We start from the raw sequence: 18,898 nt of genomic DNA on the forward strand, positions 1-18,898 counted from the left end.
AGAGATCACAATGATCTTTGTAAGTCATAGTAGATAAATACACTGGAGGGATACTTGAATAAAATTCCGTACCTTCATCAGATCGGGCTTTGAAAAGTACCTTATACCCAAGAAATTGTCTTTATGCAATACTGAAGAATCAAAACATGTAACTCATGCAAAAAAAGACTAATATTTGAAATTATAATTCTAGTAATTTTTTATTATTACTAATTGTATTATTTCTAATTTGAATGCTCATCTTTTTATTTTTCAAATTTCGAAAGATTTAAATAACATGCGGTTATAATTTTAATTAGAAATGTGTTGAACATTTCCTTAAATAGAAATTAGTTAATAAAATTTTGTATATACAATTCATATGTTAAAATACACGTATTAATATGAAAATTCAAAATTCCGACTCTCAAAGTTTCAAAGTTTAAGTTTCATATAGTTTTTATGATATAACCTTTACGGAATTTTATCTTAAGAATTTTTTTTCTAACTATATCATGAGAGATCACAATGATCTTTGTAAGTCATAGTAGATAAATACACTGGAGGGATACTCGAATAAAATTCCGTACCTTCATCAGATCGGGCTTTGAAAAGTACCTTATACCCAAGAAATTGTCTTTATGCAATACTGAAGAATCAAAACATGTAACTCATGCAAAAAAAGTTATCCGATGGTGACACCAAGGTATTTAATATCTCATCCATATAGGCTTCAATAAATTTTTCATATGACCCTAACTTAAGTTTCATAGCATGAGTCGTTATAAGATCATAAATGTAATCATGACCACGAAAGACTTGTCAAGCCTAAAAAAATTGAAATAAACTACATCGCAACTCTGTCGATCCTATCTTGACAAGTTACTGGTAGAATCATATTCAAACCTTAGAATGTTAAGCATCATTAGATAACTAAAAGTTATCCATCTAACAAGACCGTTGAATTAATTAAATGATCCTATGAGACAGTTGATGGATTTGTAACTGGAATAAAATTCAAGAGTGTTGAGTACAACGGGAGGTCACCCTTGTCATCAAATCAAATAGTCGTTGTAACGCCTCCAAGAAACTTTTGATCACATGAACGATTAGACCCATAAACATAAGCTCCACAAGAATAGTTTTAATTGAAGAAAATTCTAGTACTAAAGAATCTTTATATTGGTCAGTTCGAGAGTTGTGCTTGGTCACAACTAACACGATGATGGAGACCTCCACATCCCACTCTTAAATATCATCTAACAGATGCACCGTGTGGTAAGAATAATTATCATAATGCTTAGGGTCTTAAATATCTAAAACATCACTATAAAATTAATACTACAAATGAGTACATACTTTTTAAAGTTAACCCTCATACTTACAATTTAAATTGATTTAATCGTCAGAGTGTTTGAATGTGCACCCTCACCCAGCATCTTCCGATCTTCAGAAATAACGAAAAACATGAATTATTCGATTGATCAATCACACCCACCATTACTCGGCGATAATGGTCCATGAAAGACAAAAAAATATCCAGCGATAAACATCATTGGAAATATTTCATTCAAGAGATCATTTATTCTTGCAAGCATGACGACGATTATTGTCTAATCAATTATTTACTTTAAAAACATCGTAAGTTTTCTTTGAATTATTAATTTTTTTCTTTGGAGAAAAATATTGTATTAAATTTCACGAGAATACCTTTTCTCATATTCATACATAAAAATATATAATTGAAGTTATTAATGCATGAAAACATTTATGGTAGCAAACAAGAAAATTTCCATTTTTTAAACAATTATTTATTTTAAATGAAATATAGTAAATTTTATGTGAGTTATTTGCTATTTTGTTTTAAAATGTATTATTGCTATTTTGTTTTTAAAATGTATTGTATATAATATACTAACGCCCACCGTGGGGCTCTACCAACTGAGCTAGACGGGCAATACGGGCTTGGCTTGAAAGACTAATATTTGAAATTATAATTCTAGTAATTTATTATTATTACTAATTGTATTATTTCTAATTTGAATGCTCATCTTTTTATTTTTCAAATTTCGAAAGATTTAAATAACATGCGGTTATAATTTTAATTAGAAATGTGTTGAACATTTCCTTAAATAGAAATTAGTTAATAAAATTTTGTGTGTACAATTCATATGTTAAAATACACGTATTAATATGAAAATTCAAAATTCCGACTCTCAAAGTTTCAAAGTTTAAGTTTCATATAGTTTTTATGATATAACCTTTACGGAATTTTATCTTAAGAATTTTTTTTCTAACTATATCATGAGAGATCACAATGATCTTTGTAAGTCATAGTAGATAAATACACTGGAGGGATACTCGAATAAAATTCCGTACCTTCATCAGATCGGGCTTTGAAAAGTACCTTATACCCAAGAAATTGTCTTTATGCAATACTGAAGAATCAAAACATGTAACTCATGCAAAAAAGTTATCCGATGGTGACACCAAGGTATTTAATATCTCATCCATATAGGCTTCAATAAATTTTTCATATGACCCTAACTTAAGTTTCATAGCATGAGTCGTTATAAGATCATAAATGTAATCATGACCACGAAAGACTTGTCAAGCCTAAAAAAATTGAAATAAACTACATCGCAACTCTGTCGATCCTATCTTGACAAGTTACTGGTAGAATCATATTCAAACCTTAGAATGTTAAGCATCATTAGATAACTAAAAGTTATCCATCTAACAAGACCGTTGAATTAATTAAATGATCCTATGAGACAGTTGATGGATTTGTAACTGGAATAAAATTCAAGAGTGTTGAGTACAACGGGAGGTCACCCTTGTCATCAAATCAAATAGTCGTTGTAACGCCTCCAAGAAACTTTTGATCACATGAACGATTAGACCCATAAACATAAGCTCCACAAGAATAGTTTTAATTGAAGAAAATTCTAGTACTAAAGAATCTTTATATTGGTCAGTTCGAGAGTTGTGCTTGGTCACAACTAACACGATGATGGAGACCTCCACATCCCACTCTTAAATATCATCTAACATATGCACCGTGTGGTAAGAATAATTATCATAATGCTTAGGGTCTTAAATATCTAAAACATCACTATAAAATTAATACTACAAATGAGTACATACTTTTTAAAGTTAACCCTCATACTTACAATTTAAATTGATTTAATCGTCAGAGTGTTTGAATGTGCACCCTCACCCAGCATCTTCCGATCTTCAGAAATAACGAAAAACATGAATTCTTCGATTGATCAATCACACCCACCATTACTCGGCGATAATGGTCCATGAAAGACAAAAAAATATCCAGCGATAAACATCATTGGAAATATTTCATTCAAGAGATCATTTATTCTTGCAAGCATGACGACGATTATTGTCTAATCAATTATTTACTTTAAAAACATCGTAAGTTTTCTTTGAATTATTAATTTTTTTCTTTGGAGAAAAATATTGTATTAAATTTCACGAGAATACCTTTTCTCATATTCATACATAAAAATATATAATTGAAGTTATTAATGCATGAAAACATTTATGGTAGCAAACAAGAAAATTTCCATTTTTTAAACATTATTTATTTTAAATGAAATATAGTAAATTTTATGTGAGTTATTTGCTATTTTGTTTTTAAAATGTATTTATTTGCTATTTTGTTTTTAAAATGTTGTATAATATACTAACGCCCACCGTGGGGCTCTACCAACTGAGCTAGACGGGCAATACGGGCTTGGCTTGAAAGACTAATATTTGAAATTATAATTCTAGTAATTTATTATTATTACTAATTGTATTATTTCTAATTTGAATGCTCATCTTTTTATTTTTCAAATTTCGAAAGATTTAAATAACATGCGGTTATAATTTTAATTAGAAATGTGTTGAACATTTCCTTAAATAGAAATTAGTTAATAAAATTTTGTGTGTACAATTCATATGTTAAAATACACGTATTAATATGAAAATTCAAAATTCCGACTCTCAAAGTTTCAAAGTTTAAGTTTCATATAGTTTTTATGATATAACCTTTACGGAATTTTATCTTAAGAATTTTTTTTCTAACTATATCATGAGAGATCACAATGATCTTTGTAAGTCATAGTAGATAAATACACTGGAGGGATACTCGAATAAAATTCCGTACCTTCATCAGATCGGGCTTTGAAAAGTACCTTATACCCAAGAAATTGTCTTTATGCAATACTGAAGAATCAAAACATGTAACTCATGCAAAAAAAGTTATCCGATGGTGACACCAAGGTATTTAATATCTCATCCATATAGGCTTCAATAAATTTTTCATATGACCCTAACTTAAGTTTCATAGCATGAGTCGTTATAAGATCATAAATGTAATCATGACCACGAAAGACTTGTCAAGCCTAAAAAAATTGAAATAAACTACATCGCAACTCTGTCGATCCTATCTTGACAAGTTACTGGTAGAATCATATTCAAACCTTAGAATGTTAAGCATCATTAGATAACTAAAAGTTATCCATCTAACAAGACCGTTGAATTAATTAAATGATCCTATGAGACAGTTGATGGATTTGTAACTGGAATAAAATTCAAGAGTGTTGAGTACAACGGGAGGTCACCCTTGTCATCAAATCAAATAGTCGTTGGTAACGCCTCCAAGAAACTTTTGATCACATGAACGATTAGACCCATAAACATAAGCTCCACAAGAATAGTTTTAATTGAAGAAAATTCTAGTACTAAAGAATCTTTATATTGGTCAGTTCGAGAGTTGTGCTTGGTCACAACTAACACGATGATGGAGACCTCCACATCCCACTCTTAAATATCATCTAACATATGCACCGTGTGGTAAGAATAATTATCATAATGCTTAGGGTCTTAAATATCTAAAACATCACTATAAAATTAATACTACAAATGAGTACATACTTTTTAAAGTTAACCCTCATACTTACAATTTAAATTGATTTAATCGTCAGAGTGTTTGAATGTGCACCCTCACCCAGCATCTTCCGATCTTCAGAAATAACGAAAAACATGAATTCTTCGATTGATCAATCACACCCACCATTACTCGGCGATAATGGTCCATGAAAGACAAAAAAATATCCAGCGATAAACATCATTGGAAATATTTCATTCAAGAGATCATTTATTCTTGCAAGCATGACGACGATTATTGTCTAATCAATTATTTACTTTAAAAACATCGTAAGTTTTCTTTGAATTATTAATTTTTTTCTTTGGAGAAAAATATTGTATTAAATTTCACGAGAATACCTTTTCTCATATTCATACATAAAAATATATAATTGAAGTTATTAATGCATGAAAACATTTATGGTAGCAAACAAGAAAATTTCCATTTTTTAAACAATTATTTATTTTAAATGAAATATAGTAAATTTTATGTGAGTTATTTGCTATTTTGTTTTTAAAATGTATTTATTTGCTATTTGTTTTAAAATGTATTGTATATATACTAACGCCCACCGTTGGGCTCTACCAACTGAGCTAGACGGGCAATACGGGCTTGGCTTGAAAGACTAATATTTGAAATTATAATTCTAGTAATTTATTATTATTACTAATTGTATTATTTCTAATTTGAATGCTCATCTTTTTATTTTTCAAATTTCGAAAGATTTAAATAACATGCGGTTATAATTTTAATTAGAAATGTGTTGAACATTTCCTTAAATAGAAATTAGTTAATAAAATTTTGTGTGTACAATTCATATGTTAAAATACACGTATTAATATGAAAATTCAAAATTCCGACTCTCAAAGTTTCAAAGTTTAAGTTTCATATAGTTTTTATGATATAACCTTTACGGAATTTTATCTTAAGAATTTTTTTTCTAACTATATCATGAGAGATCACAATGATCTTTGTAAGTCATAGTAGATAAATACACTGGAGGGATACTCGAATAAAATTCCGTACCTTCATCAGATCGGGCTTTGAAAAGTACCTTATACCCAAGAAATTGTCTTTATGCAATACTGAAGAATCAAAACATGTAACTCATGCAAAAAAAGTTATCCGATGGTGACACCAAGGTATTTAATATCTCATCCATATAGGCTTCAATAAATTTTTCATATGACCCTAACTTAAGTTTCATAGCATGAGTCGTTATAAGATCATAAATGTAATCATGACCACGAAAGACTTGTCAAGCCTAAAAAAATTGAAATAAACTACATCGCAACTCTGTCGATCCTATCTTGACAAGTTACTGGTAGAATCATATTCAAACCTTAGAATGTTAAGCATCATTAGATAACTAAAAGTTATCCATCTAACAAGACCGTTGAATTAATTAAATGATCCTATGAGACAGTTGATGGATTTGTAACTGGAATAAAATTCAAGAGTGTTGAGTACAACGGGAGGTCACCCTTGTCATCAAATCAAATAGTCGTTGGTAACGCCTCCAAGAAACTTTTGATCACATGAACGATTAGACCCATAAACATAAGCTCCACAAGAATAGTTTTAATTGAAGAAATTCTAGTACTAAAGAATCTTTATATTGGTCAGTTCGAGAGTTGTGCTTGGTCACAACTAACACGATGATGGAGACCTCCACATCCCACTCTTAAATATCATCTAACATATGCACCGTGTGGTAAGAATAATTATCATAATGCTTAGGGTCTTAAATATCTAAAACATCACTATAAAATTAATACTACAAATGAGTACATACTTTTTAAAGTTAACCCTCATACTTACAATTTAAATTGATTTAATCGTCAGAGTGTTTGAATGTGCACCCTCACCCAGCATCTTCCGATCTTCAGAAATAACGAAAAACATGAATTCTTCGATTGATCAATCACACCCACCATTACTCGGCGATAATGGTCCATGAAAGACAAAAAAATATCCAGCGATAAACATCATTGGAAATATTTCATTCAAGAGATCATTTATTCTTGCAAGCATGACGACGATTATTGTCTAATCAATTATTTACTTTAAAAACATCGTAAGTTTTCTTTGAATTATTAATTTTTTTCTTTGGAGAAAAATATTGTATTAAATTTTTTAAACAATTATTTATTTTAAATGAAATATAGTAAATTTTATGTGAGTTATTTGCTATTTTGTTTTTAAAATGTATTGTATATAATGTACTAACGCCCACCGTGGGGCTCGAACCCACGACCACAAGGTTAAGAGCCTTGCGCTCTACCAACTGAGCTAGACGGGCAATACGGGCTCGGCTTGAAAGACTAATATTTGAAATTATAATTCTAGTAATTTATTATTATTACTAATTGTATTATTTCTAATTTGAATGCTCATCTTTTTATTTTTCAAATTTCGAAAGATTTAAATAACATGCGGTTATAATTTTAATTAGAAATGTGTTGAACATTTCCTTAAATAGAAATTAGTTAATAAAATTTTGTGTGTACAATTCATATGTTAAAATACACGTATTAATATGAAAATTCAAAATTCCGACTCTCAAAGTTTCAAAGTTTAAGTTTCATATAGTTTTTATGATATAACCTTTACGGAATTTTATCTTAAGAATTTTTTTTCTAACTATATCATGAGAGATCACAATGATCTTTGTAAGTCATAGTAGATAAATACACTGGAGGGATACTCGAATAAAATTCCGTACCTTCATCAGATCGGGCTTTGAAAAGTACCTTATACCCAAGAAATTGTCTTTATGCAATACTGAAGAATCAAAACATGTAACTCATGCAAAAAAAGTTATCCGATGGTGACACCAAGGTATTTAATATCTCATCCATATAGGCTTCAATAAATTTTTCATATGACCCTAACTTAAGTTTCATAGCATGAGTCGTTATAAGATCATAAATGTAATCATGACCACGAAAGACTTGTCAAGCCTAAAAAAATTGAAATAAACTACATCGCAACTCTGTCGATCCTATCTTGACAAGTTACTGGTAGAATCATATTCAAACCTTAGAATGTTAAGCATCATTAGATAACTAAAAGTTATCCATCTAACAAGACCGTTGAATTAATTAAATGATCCTATGAGACAGTTGATGGATTTGTAACTGGAATAAAATTCAAGAGTGTTGAGTACAACGGGAGGTCACCCTTGTCATCAAATCAAATAGTCGTTGGTAACGCCTCCAAGAAACTTTTGATCACATGAACGATTAGACCCATAAACATAAGCTCCACAAGAATAGTTTTAATTGAAGAAAGTTCTAGTACTAAAGAATCTTTATATTGGTCAGTTCGAGAGTTGTGCTTGGTCACAACTAACACGATGATGGAGACCTCCACATCCCACTCTTAAATATCATCTAACATATGCACCGTGTGGTAAGAATAATTATCATAATGCTTAGGGTCTTAAATATCTAAAACATCACTATAAAATTAATACTACAAATGAGTACATACTTTTTAAAGTTAACCCTCATACTTACAATTTAAATTGATTTAATCGTCAGAGTGTTTGAATGTGCACCCTCACCCAGCATCTTCCGATCTTCAGAAATAACGAAAAACATGAATTCTTCGATTGATCAATCACACCCACCATTACTCGGCGATAATGGTCCATGAAAGACAAAAAAATATCCAACGATAAACATCATTGGAAATATTTCATTCAAGAGATCATTTATTCTTGCAAGCATGACGACGATTATTGTCTAATTAATTATTTACTTTAAAAACATCGTAAGTTTTCTTTGAATTATTAATTTTTTTCTTTGGAGAACAATATTGTATTAAATTTCACGAGAATACCTATTCTCATATTCATACATAAAAATATATAATTGAAGTTATTAATGCATGAAAACATTTATGGTAGCAAACAAGAAAATTTCCATTTTTTAAACAATTATTTATTTTAAATGAAATATAGTAAATTTTATGTGAGTTATTTGCTATTTTGTTTTTAAAATGTATTGTATTTTGTTTTTAAAATGTATTGTATATAATGTACTAACGCCCACCGTGGGGCTCGAACCCACGACCACAAGGTTAAGAGCCTTGCGCTCTACCAACTGAGCTAGACGGGCAATACGGGCTTGGCTTGAAAGACTAATTTTTGAAATTATAATTCTAGTAATTTATTATTATTACTAATTGTATTATTTCTAATTTGAATGCTCATCTTTTTATTTTTCAAATTTCGAAAGATTTAAATAACATGCGGTTATAATTTTAATTAGAAATGTGTTGAACATTTACTTAAATAGAAATTAGTTAATAAAATTTTGTGTGTACAATTCATATGTTAAAATACACGTATTAATATGAAAATTCAAAATTCCGACTCTCAAAGTTTCAAAGTTTAAGTTTCATATAGTTTTTATGATATAACCTTTACGGAATTTTATCTTAAGAATTTTTTTTCTAACTATATCATGAGAGATCACAATGATCTTTGTAAGTCATAGTAGATAAATACACTGGAGGGATACTCGAATAAAATTCCGTACCTTCATCAGATCGGGCTTTGAAAAGTACCTTATACCCAAGAAATTGTCTTTATGCAATACTGAAGAATCAAAACATGTAACTCATGCAAAAAAAGTTATCCGATGGTGACACCAAAGTATTTAATATCTCATCCATATAGGCTTCAATAAATTTTTCATATGACCCTTACTTAAGTTTCATAGCATGAGTCGTTATAAGATCATAAATGTAATCATGACCACGAAAGACTTGTCAAGCCTAAAAAATTGAAATAAACTACATCGCAACTCTGTCGATCCTATCTTGACAAGTTACTGGTAGAATCATATTCAAACCTTAGAGTGTTAAGCATCATTAGATAACTAAAAGTTATGCATCTAACAAGACCGCTGAATTAATTAAATGATCCTATGAGACAGTTGATGGATTTGTAACTGGAATAAAATTCAAGAGTGTTGAGTACAACGGGAGGTCACCCTTGTCATCAAATCAAATAGTCGTTGGTAACGCCTCCAAGAAACTTTTGATCACATGAACGATTAGACCCATAAACATAAGCTCCACAAGAATAGTTTTAATTGAAGAAAGTTCTAGTACTAAAGAATCTTTATATTGGTCAGTTCGAGAGTTGTGCTTGGTCACAACTAACACGATGATGGAGACCTCCACATCCCACTCTTAAATATCATCTAACATATGCACCGTGTGGTAAGAATAATTATCATAATGCTTAGGGTCTTAAATATCTAAAACATCACTATAAAATTAATACTACAAAAGAGTACATACTTTTTAAAGTTAACCCTCATACTTACAATTTAAATTGATTGAATCGTCAGAGTGTTTGAATGTGCACCCTCACCCAGCATCTTCCGATCTTCAGAAATAACGAAAAACATGAATTCTTCGATTGATCAATCACACCCACCATTACTCGGCGATAATGGTCCATGAAAGACAAAAAAATATCCAGCGATAAACATCATTGGAAATATTTCATTCAAGAGATCATTTATTCTTGCAAGCATGACGACGATTATTGTCTAATCAATTATTTACTTTAAAAACATCGTAAGTTTTCTTTGAATTATTAATTTTTTTCTTTGGAGAAAAATATTGTATTAAATTTCACGAGAATACCTTTTCTCATATTCATACATAAAAATATATAATTGAAGTTATTAATGCATGAAAACATTTATGGTAGCAAACAAGAAAATTTCCATTTTTTAAACAATTATTTATTTTAAATGAAATATAGTAAATTTTATGTGAGTTATTTGCTATTTTGTTTTTAAAATGTATTGTATATAATGTACTAACGCCCACCGTGGGGCTCGAACCCACGACCACAAGGTTAAGAGCCTTGCGCTCTACCAACTGAGCTAGACGGGCAATACGGGCTCGGCTTGAAAGACTAATATTTGAAATTATAATTCTAGTAATTTATTATTATTACTAATTGTATTATTTCTAATTTGAATGCTCATCTTTTTATTTTTCAAATTTCGAAAGATTTAAATAACATGCGGTTATAATTTTAATTAGAAATGTGTTGAACATTTCCTTAAATAGAAATTAGTTAATAAAATTTTGTGTGTACAATTCATATGTTAAAATACACGTATTAATATGAAAATTCAAAATTCCGACTCTCAAAGTTTCAAAGTTTAAGTTTCATATAGTTTTTATGATATAACCTTTACGGAATTTTATCTTAAGAATTTTTTTTTCTAACTATATCATGAGAGATCACAATGATCTTTGTAAGTCATAGTAGATAAATACACTGGAGGGATACTCGAATAAAATTCCGTACCTTCATCAGATCGGGCTTTGAAAAGTACCTTATACCCAAGAAATTGTCTTTATGCAATACTGAAGAATCAAAACATGTAACTCATGCAAAAAAAGTTATCCGATGGTGACACCAAAGTATTTAATATCTCATCCATATAGGCTTCAATAAATTTTTCATATGACCCTTACTTAAGTTTCATAGCATGAGTCGTTATAAGATCATAAATGTAATCATGACCACGAAAGACTTCTCAAGCCTAAATTTTTTGAAATAAACTACATCGCAACTCTGTTGATCCTATCTTGACAAGTTACTGGTAGAATCATATTCAAACCTTAGAGTGTTAAGCATCATTAGATAACTAAAAGTTATGCATCTAACAAGACCGCTGAATTAATTAAATGATCCTATGAGACAGTTGATGGATTTGTAACTGGAATAAAATTCAAGAGTGTTGAGTACAACGGGAGGTCACCCTTGTCATCAAATCAAATAGTCATTGGTAACGCCTCCAAGAAACTTTTGATCACATGAACGATTAGACCCATAAACATAAGCTCCACAAGAATAGTTTTAATTGAAGAAAGTTCTAGTACTAAAGAATCTTTATATTGGTCAGTTCGAGAGTTGTGCTTGGTCACAACTAACACGATGATGGAGACCTCCACATCCCACTCTTAAATATCATCTAACATATGCACCGTGTGGTAAGAATAATTATCATAATGCTTAGGGTCTTAAATATCTAAAACATCACTATAAAATTAATACTACAAAAGAGTACATACTTTTTAAAGTTAACCCTCATACTTACAATTTAAATTGATTGAATCGTCAGAGTGTTTGAATGTGCACCCTCACCCAGCATCTTCCGATCTTCAGAAATAACGAAAAACATGAATTCTTCGATTGATCAATCACACCCACCATTACTCGGCGATAATGGTCCATGAAAGACAAAAAAATATCCAGCGATAAACATCATTGGAAATATTTCATTCAAGAGATCATTTATTCTTGCAAGCATGACGACGATTATTGTCTAATCAATTATTTACTTTAAAAACATCGTAAGTTTTCTTTGAATTATTAATTTTTTTCTTTGGAGAAAAATATTGTATTAAATTTCACGAGAATACCTTTTCTCATATTCATACATAAAAATATATAATTGAAGTTATTAATGCATGAAAACATTTATGGTAGCAAACAAGAAAATTTCCATTTTTTAAACAATTATTTATTTTAAATGAAATATAGTAAATTTTATGTGAGTTATTTGCTATTTTGTTTTTAAAATGTATTGTATATAATGTACTAACGCCCACCGTGGGGCTCGAACCCACGACCACAAGGTTAAGAGCCTTGCGCTCTACCAACTGAGCTAGACGGGCAATACGGGCTCGGCTTGAAAGACTAATATTTGAAATTATAAGTCTAGTAATTTTTATTATTACTAATTGTATTATTTCTAATTTGAATGCTCATCTTTTTATTTTTCAAATTTCGAAAGATTTAAATAACATGCGGTTATAATTTTAATTAGAAATGTGTTGAACATTTCCTTAAATAGAAATTAGTTAATAAAATTTTGTGTGTACAATTCATATGTTAAAATACACGTATTAATATGAAAATTCAAAATTCCGACTCTCAAAGTTTCAAAGTTTAAGTTTCATATAGTTTTTATGATATAACCTTTACGGAATTTTATCTTAAGATTTTTTTTTAACTATATCATGAGAGATCACAATGATCTTTGTAAGTCATAGTAGATAAATACACTGGAGGGATACTCGAATAAAATTCCGTACCTTCATCAGATCGGGCTTTGAAAAGTACCTTATACCCAAGAAATTGTCTTTATGCAATACTGAAGAATCAAAACATGTAACTCATGCAAAAAAAGTTATCCGATGGTGACACCAAGGTATTTAATATCTCATCCATATAGGCTTCAATAAATTTTTCATATGAACCTAACTTAAGTTTCATAGCATGAGTCGTTATAAGATCATAAATGTAATCATGACCACGAAAGACTTGTCAAGCCTAAAAAAATTGAAATAAACTACATCGCAACTCTGTCGATCCTATCTTGACAAGTTACTGGTAGAATCATATTCAAACCTTAGAAGTTAAGCATCATTAGATAACTAAAAGTTATCCATCTAACAAGACCGTTGAATTAATTAAATGATCCTATGAGACAGTTGATGGATTTGTAACTGGAATAAAATTCAAGAGTGTTGAGTACAACGGGAGGTCACCCTTGTCATCAAATCAAATAGTCGTTGGTAACGCCTCCAAGAAACTTTTGATCACATGAACGATTAGACCCATAAACATAAGCTCCACAAGAATAGTTTTAATTGAAGAAAATTCTAGTACTAAAGAATCTTTATATTGGTCAGTTCGAGAGTTGTGCTTGGTCACAACTAACACGATGATGGAGACCTCCACATCCCACTCTTAAATATCATCTAACATATGCACCGTGTGGTAAGAATAATTATCATAATGCTTAGGGTCTTAAATATCTAAAACATCACTATAAAATTAATACTACAAATGAGTACATAGTTTTTAAAGTTAACCCTCATACTTACAATTTAAATTGATTTAATCGTCAGAGTGTTTGAATGTGCACCCTCACCCAGCATCTTCCGATCTTCAGAAATAACGAAAAACATGAATTCTTCGATTGATCAATCACACCCACCATTACTCGGCGATAATGGTCCATGAAAGACAAAAAAATATCCAACGATAAACATCATTGGAAATATTTCATTCAAGAGATCATTTATTCTTGCAAGCATGACGACGATTATTGTCTAATCAATTATTTACTTTAAAACATCGTAAGTTTTCTTTGAATTATTAATTTTTTTCTTTGGAGAAAAATATTGTATTAAATTTTTTTAAACAATTATTTATTTTAAATGAAATATAGTAAATTTTATGTGAGTTATTGCTATTTTGTTTTTAAAATGTATTGTATATAATGTACTAACGCCCACCGTGGGGCTCGAACCCATGACCACAAGGTTAAGAGCCTTGCGCTCTACCAACTGAGCTAGACGGGCAATACGGGCTCGGCTTGAAAGACTAATATTTGAAATTATAATTCTAGTAATTTATTATTATTACTAATGTATTATTTGTAATTTGAATGCTCATCTTTTTATTTTTCAAATTTCGAAAGATTTAAATAACATGCGGTTATAATTTTAATTAGAAATGTGTTGAACATTTCCTTAAATAGAAATTAGTTAATAAAATTTTGTGTGTACAATTCATATGTTAAATACACGTATTAATATGAAAATTCAAAATTCCGACTCTCAAAGTTTCAAAGTTTAAGTTTCATATAGTTTTATGATATAACCTTTACGAATTTTATCTTAAGAATTTTTTTTCTAACTATATCATGAGAGATCACAATGATCTTTGTAAGTCATAGTAGATAAATACACTGGAGGGATACTCGAATAAAATTCCGTACCTTCATCAGATCGGGCTTGAAAAGTACCTTATACCCAAGAAATTGTCTTTATGCAATACTGAAGAATCAAAACATGTAACTCATGCAAAAAAAGACTAATATTTGAAATTATAATTCTAGTAATTTTTTTATTACTAATTGTATTATTTCTAATTTGAATGCTCATCTTTTTATTTTTCAAATTTGAAAGATTTAAATAACATGCGGTTATAATTTTAATTAGAAATGTGTTGAACATTTCCTTAAATAGAAATTAGTTAATAAAATTTTGTATATACAATTCATATGTTAAAATACACGTATTAATATGAAAGTTCAAAATTCCGACTCTCAAAGTTTCAAAGTCTAAGTTTCATATAGTTTTTATGATATAACCTTTACGGAATTTTATCTTAAGAATTTTTTTTCTAACTATATCATGAGAGATCACAATGATCTTTGTAAGTCCTAGTAGATAAATACACTGGAGGGATACTCGAATAAAATTCCGTACCTTCATCAGATCGGGCTTTGAAAAGTACCTTATACCCAAGAAATTGTCTTTATGCAATACTGAAGAATCAAAACATGTAACTCATGCAAAAAAAGTTATCCGATGGTGACACCAAGGTATTTAATATGTCATCCATATAGGCTTCAATAAATTTTCATATGACCCTAACTTAAGTTTCATAGCATGAGTCGTTATAAGATCATAAATGTAATCATGACCACGAAAGACTTGTCAAGCCTAAAAAAATTGAAATAAACTACATCGCAACTCTGTCGATCCTATCTTGACAAGTTACTAGTAGAATCATATTCAAACCTTAGAATGTTAAGCATCATTAGATAACTAAAAGTTATGCATCTAACAAGACCGCTGAATTAATTAAATGATCCTATGAGACAGTTGATGGATTTGTAACTGGAATAAAATTCAAGAGTGTTGAGTACAACGGGAGGTCACCCTTGTCATCAAATCAAATAGTCGTTGGTAACGCCTCCAAGAAACTTTTGATCACATGAACGATTAGACCCATAAACATAAGCTCCACAAGAATAGTTTTAATTGAAGAAAGTTCTAGTACTAAAGAATCTTTATATTGGTCAGTTCGAGAGTTGTGCTTGGTCACAACTAACACGATGATGGAGACCTCCACATCCCACTCTTAAATATCATCTAACATATGCACCGTGTGGTAAGAATAATTATCATAATGCTTAGGGTCTTAAATATCTAAAACATCACTATAAAATTAATACTACAAAAGAGTACATACTTTTTAAAGTTAACCCTCATACTTACAATTTAAATTGATTGAATCGTCAGAGTGTTTGAATGTGCACCCTCACCCAGCATCTTCCGATCTTCAGAAATAACGAAAAACATGAATTCTTCGATTGATCAATCACACCCACCATTACTCGGCGATAATGGTCCATGAAAGACAAAAAAATATCCAGCGATAAACATCATTGGAAATATTTCATTCAAGAGATCATTTATTCTTGCAAGCATGACGACGATTATTGTCTAATCAATTATTTACTTTAAAAACATCGTAAGTTTTCTTTGAATTATTAATTTTTTCTTTGGAGAAAAATATTGTATTAAATTTCACGAGAATACCTTTTCTCATATTCATACATAAAATATATAATTGAAGTTATTAATGCATGAAAACATTTATGGTAGCAAACAAGAAAATTTCCATTTTTAAACAATTATTTATTTTAAATGAAATATAGTAAATTTTATGTGAGTTATTTGCTATTTTGTTTTTAAAATGTATTGTATATAATGTACTAACGCCCACCGTGGGGCTCGAACCCACGACCACAAGGTTAAGAGCCTTGCGCTCTACCAACTGAGCTAGACGGGCAATACGGGCTCGGCTTGAAAGACTAATATTTGAAATTATAATTCTAGTATTTTTTATTATTACTAATTGTATTATTTCTAATTTGAATGCTCATCTTTTTATTTTTCAAATTTCGAAAGATTTAAATAACATGCGGTTATAATTTTAATTAGAAATGTGTTGAACATTTCCTTAAATAGAAATTAGTTAATAAAATTTTGTGTGTACAATTCATATGTTAAAATACACGTATTAATATGAAAATTCAAAATTCCGACTCTCAAAGTTTCAAAGTTTAAGTTTCATATAGTTTTTATGATATAACCTTTACGGAATTTTATCTTAAGATTTTTTTTCTAACTATATCATGAGAGATCACAATGATCTTTGTAAGTCATAGTAGATAAATACACTGGAGGGATACTCGAATAAAATTCCGTACCTTCATCAGATCGGGCTTTGAAAAGTACCTTATACCCAAGAAATTGTCTTTATGCAATACTGAAGAATCAAAACATGTAACTCATGCAAAAAAAGTTTTCCGATGGTGACACCAAGGTATTTAATATCTCATCCATATAGGCTTCAATAAATTTTTCATATGACCCTTACTTAAGTTTCATAGCATGAGCCGTTATAAGATCATAAATGTAATCATGACCACGAAAGACTTCTCAAGCCTAAATTTTTTGAAATAAACTACATCGCAACTCTGTTGATCCTATCTTGACAAGTTACTGGTAGAATCATATTCAAACCTTAGAGTGTTAAGCATCATTAGATAACTAAAAGTTATGCATCTAACAAGACCGCTGAATTAATTAAATGATCCTATGAGACAGTTGATGGATTTGTAACTGGAATAAAATTCAAGAGTGTTGAGTACAACGGGAGGTCACCCTTGTCATCAAATCAAATAGTCATCGGTAACGCCTCCAAGAAACTTTTGATCACATGAACGATTAGACCCATAAACATAAGCTCCACAAGAATAGTTTTAATTGAAGAAAGTTCTAGTACTAAAGAATCTTTATATTGGTCAGTTCGAGAGTTGTGCTTGGTCACAACTAACACGATGATGGAGACCTCCACATCCCACTCTTAAATATCATCTAACATATGCACCGTGTGGTAAGAATAATTATCATAATGCTTAGGGTCTTAAATATCTAAAACATCACTATAAAATTAATACTACAAAAGAGTACATACTTTTTAAAGTTAACCCTCATACTTACAATTTAAATTGATTGAATCGTCAGAGTGTTTGAATGTGCACCCTCACCCAGCATCTTCCGATCTTCAGAAATAACGAAAAACATGAATTCTTCGATTGATCAATCACACCCACCATTACTCGGCGATAATGGTCCATGAAAGACAAAAAAATATCCAGCGATAAACATCATTGGAAATATTTCATTCAAGAGATCATTTATTCTTGCAAGCATGACGACGATTATTGTCTAATCAATTATTTACTTTAAAAACATCGTAAGTTTTCTTTGAATTATTAATTTTTTTCTTTGGAGAAAAATATTGTATTAAATTTCACGAGAATACCTTTTCTCATATTCATACATAAAAATATATAATTGAAGTTATTAATGCATGAAAACATTTATGGTAGCAAACAAGAAAATTTCCATTTTTTAAACAATTATTTATTTTAAATGAAATATAGTAAATTTTATGTGAGTTATTTGCTATTTTGTTTTTAAAATGTATTGTATATAATGTACTAACGCCCACCGTGGGGCTCGAACCCACGACCACAAGGTTAAGAGCCTTGCGCTCTACCAACTGAGCTAGACGGGCAATACGGGCTCGGCTTGAAAGACTAATATTTGAAATTATAAGTCTAGTAATTTTTATTATTACTAATTGTATTATTTCTAATTTGAATGCTCATCTTTTTATTTTTCAAATTTCGAAAGATTTAAATAACATGCGGTTATAATTTTAATTAGAAATGTGTTGAACATTTCCTTAAATAGAAATTAGTTAATAAAATTTTGTGTGTACAATTCATATGTTAAAATACACGTATTAATATGAAAATTCAAAATTCCGACTCTCAAAGTTTCAAAGTTTAAGTTTCATATAGTTTTTATGATATAACCTTTACGGAATTTTATCTTAAGATTTTTTTTCTAACTATATCATGAGAGATCACAATGATCTTTGTAAGTCATAGTAGATAAATACACTGGAGGGATACTCGAATAAAATTCCGTACCTTCATCAGATCGGGCTTTGAAAAGTACCTTATACCCAAGAAATTGTCTTTATGCAATACTGAAGAATCAAAA

The 18,898-nt window shown here is 29.8% G+C and overlaps 7 non-coding genes across 7 annotated transcripts; all 7 read right to left on the reverse strand.

The window, feature by feature from the left end:
• Nucleotides 1-7,135: 7,135 nt before the first annotated feature.
• TRNAK-CUU (transfer RNA lysine (anticodon CUU)) lies at nt 7,136-7,208 on the reverse strand. Its single transcript has one exon. It is a non-coding gene; the product is annotated as a tRNA-Lys (tRNA).
• A 1,749-nt stretch (nt 7,209-8,957) lies between these two features.
• TRNAK-CUU (transfer RNA lysine (anticodon CUU)) lies at nt 8,958-9,030 on the reverse strand. Its single transcript has one exon. It is a non-coding gene; the product is annotated as a tRNA-Lys (tRNA).
• A 1,725-nt stretch (nt 9,031-10,755) lies between these two features.
• Nucleotides 10,756-10,828, reverse strand: TRNAK-CUU (transfer RNA lysine (anticodon CUU)). Its single transcript has one exon. It is a non-coding gene; the product is annotated as a tRNA-Lys (tRNA).
• A 1,727-nt stretch (nt 10,829-12,555) lies between these two features.
• TRNAK-CUU (transfer RNA lysine (anticodon CUU)) lies at nt 12,556-12,628 on the reverse strand. The gene has a single exon. It is a non-coding gene; the product is annotated as a tRNA-Lys (tRNA).
• A 1,622-nt stretch (nt 12,629-14,250) lies between these two features.
• TRNAK-CUU (transfer RNA lysine (anticodon CUU)) lies at nt 14,251-14,323 on the reverse strand. The gene has a single exon. It is a non-coding gene; the product is annotated as a tRNA-Lys (tRNA).
• Nucleotides 14,324-16,534: 2,211 nt separating this feature from the next.
• TRNAK-CUU (transfer RNA lysine (anticodon CUU)) lies at nt 16,535-16,607 on the reverse strand. Its single transcript has one exon. It is a non-coding gene; the product is annotated as a tRNA-Lys (tRNA).
• A 1,724-nt stretch (nt 16,608-18,331) lies between these two features.
• Nucleotides 18,332-18,404, reverse strand: TRNAK-CUU (transfer RNA lysine (anticodon CUU)). The gene has a single exon. It is a non-coding gene; the product is annotated as a tRNA-Lys (tRNA).
• Between the last annotated feature and the right edge of the window lie 494 nt (nt 18,405-18,898).

This window comes from Lathyrus oleraceus, chromosome 5 (assembly GCF_024323335.1).
Source record: "Lathyrus oleraceus cultivar Zhongwan6 chromosome 5, CAAS_Psat_ZW6_1.0, whole genome shotgun sequence".
Lineage (NCBI taxonomy): Eukaryota > Viridiplantae > Streptophyta > Magnoliopsida > Fabales > Fabaceae > Lathyrus > Lathyrus oleraceus.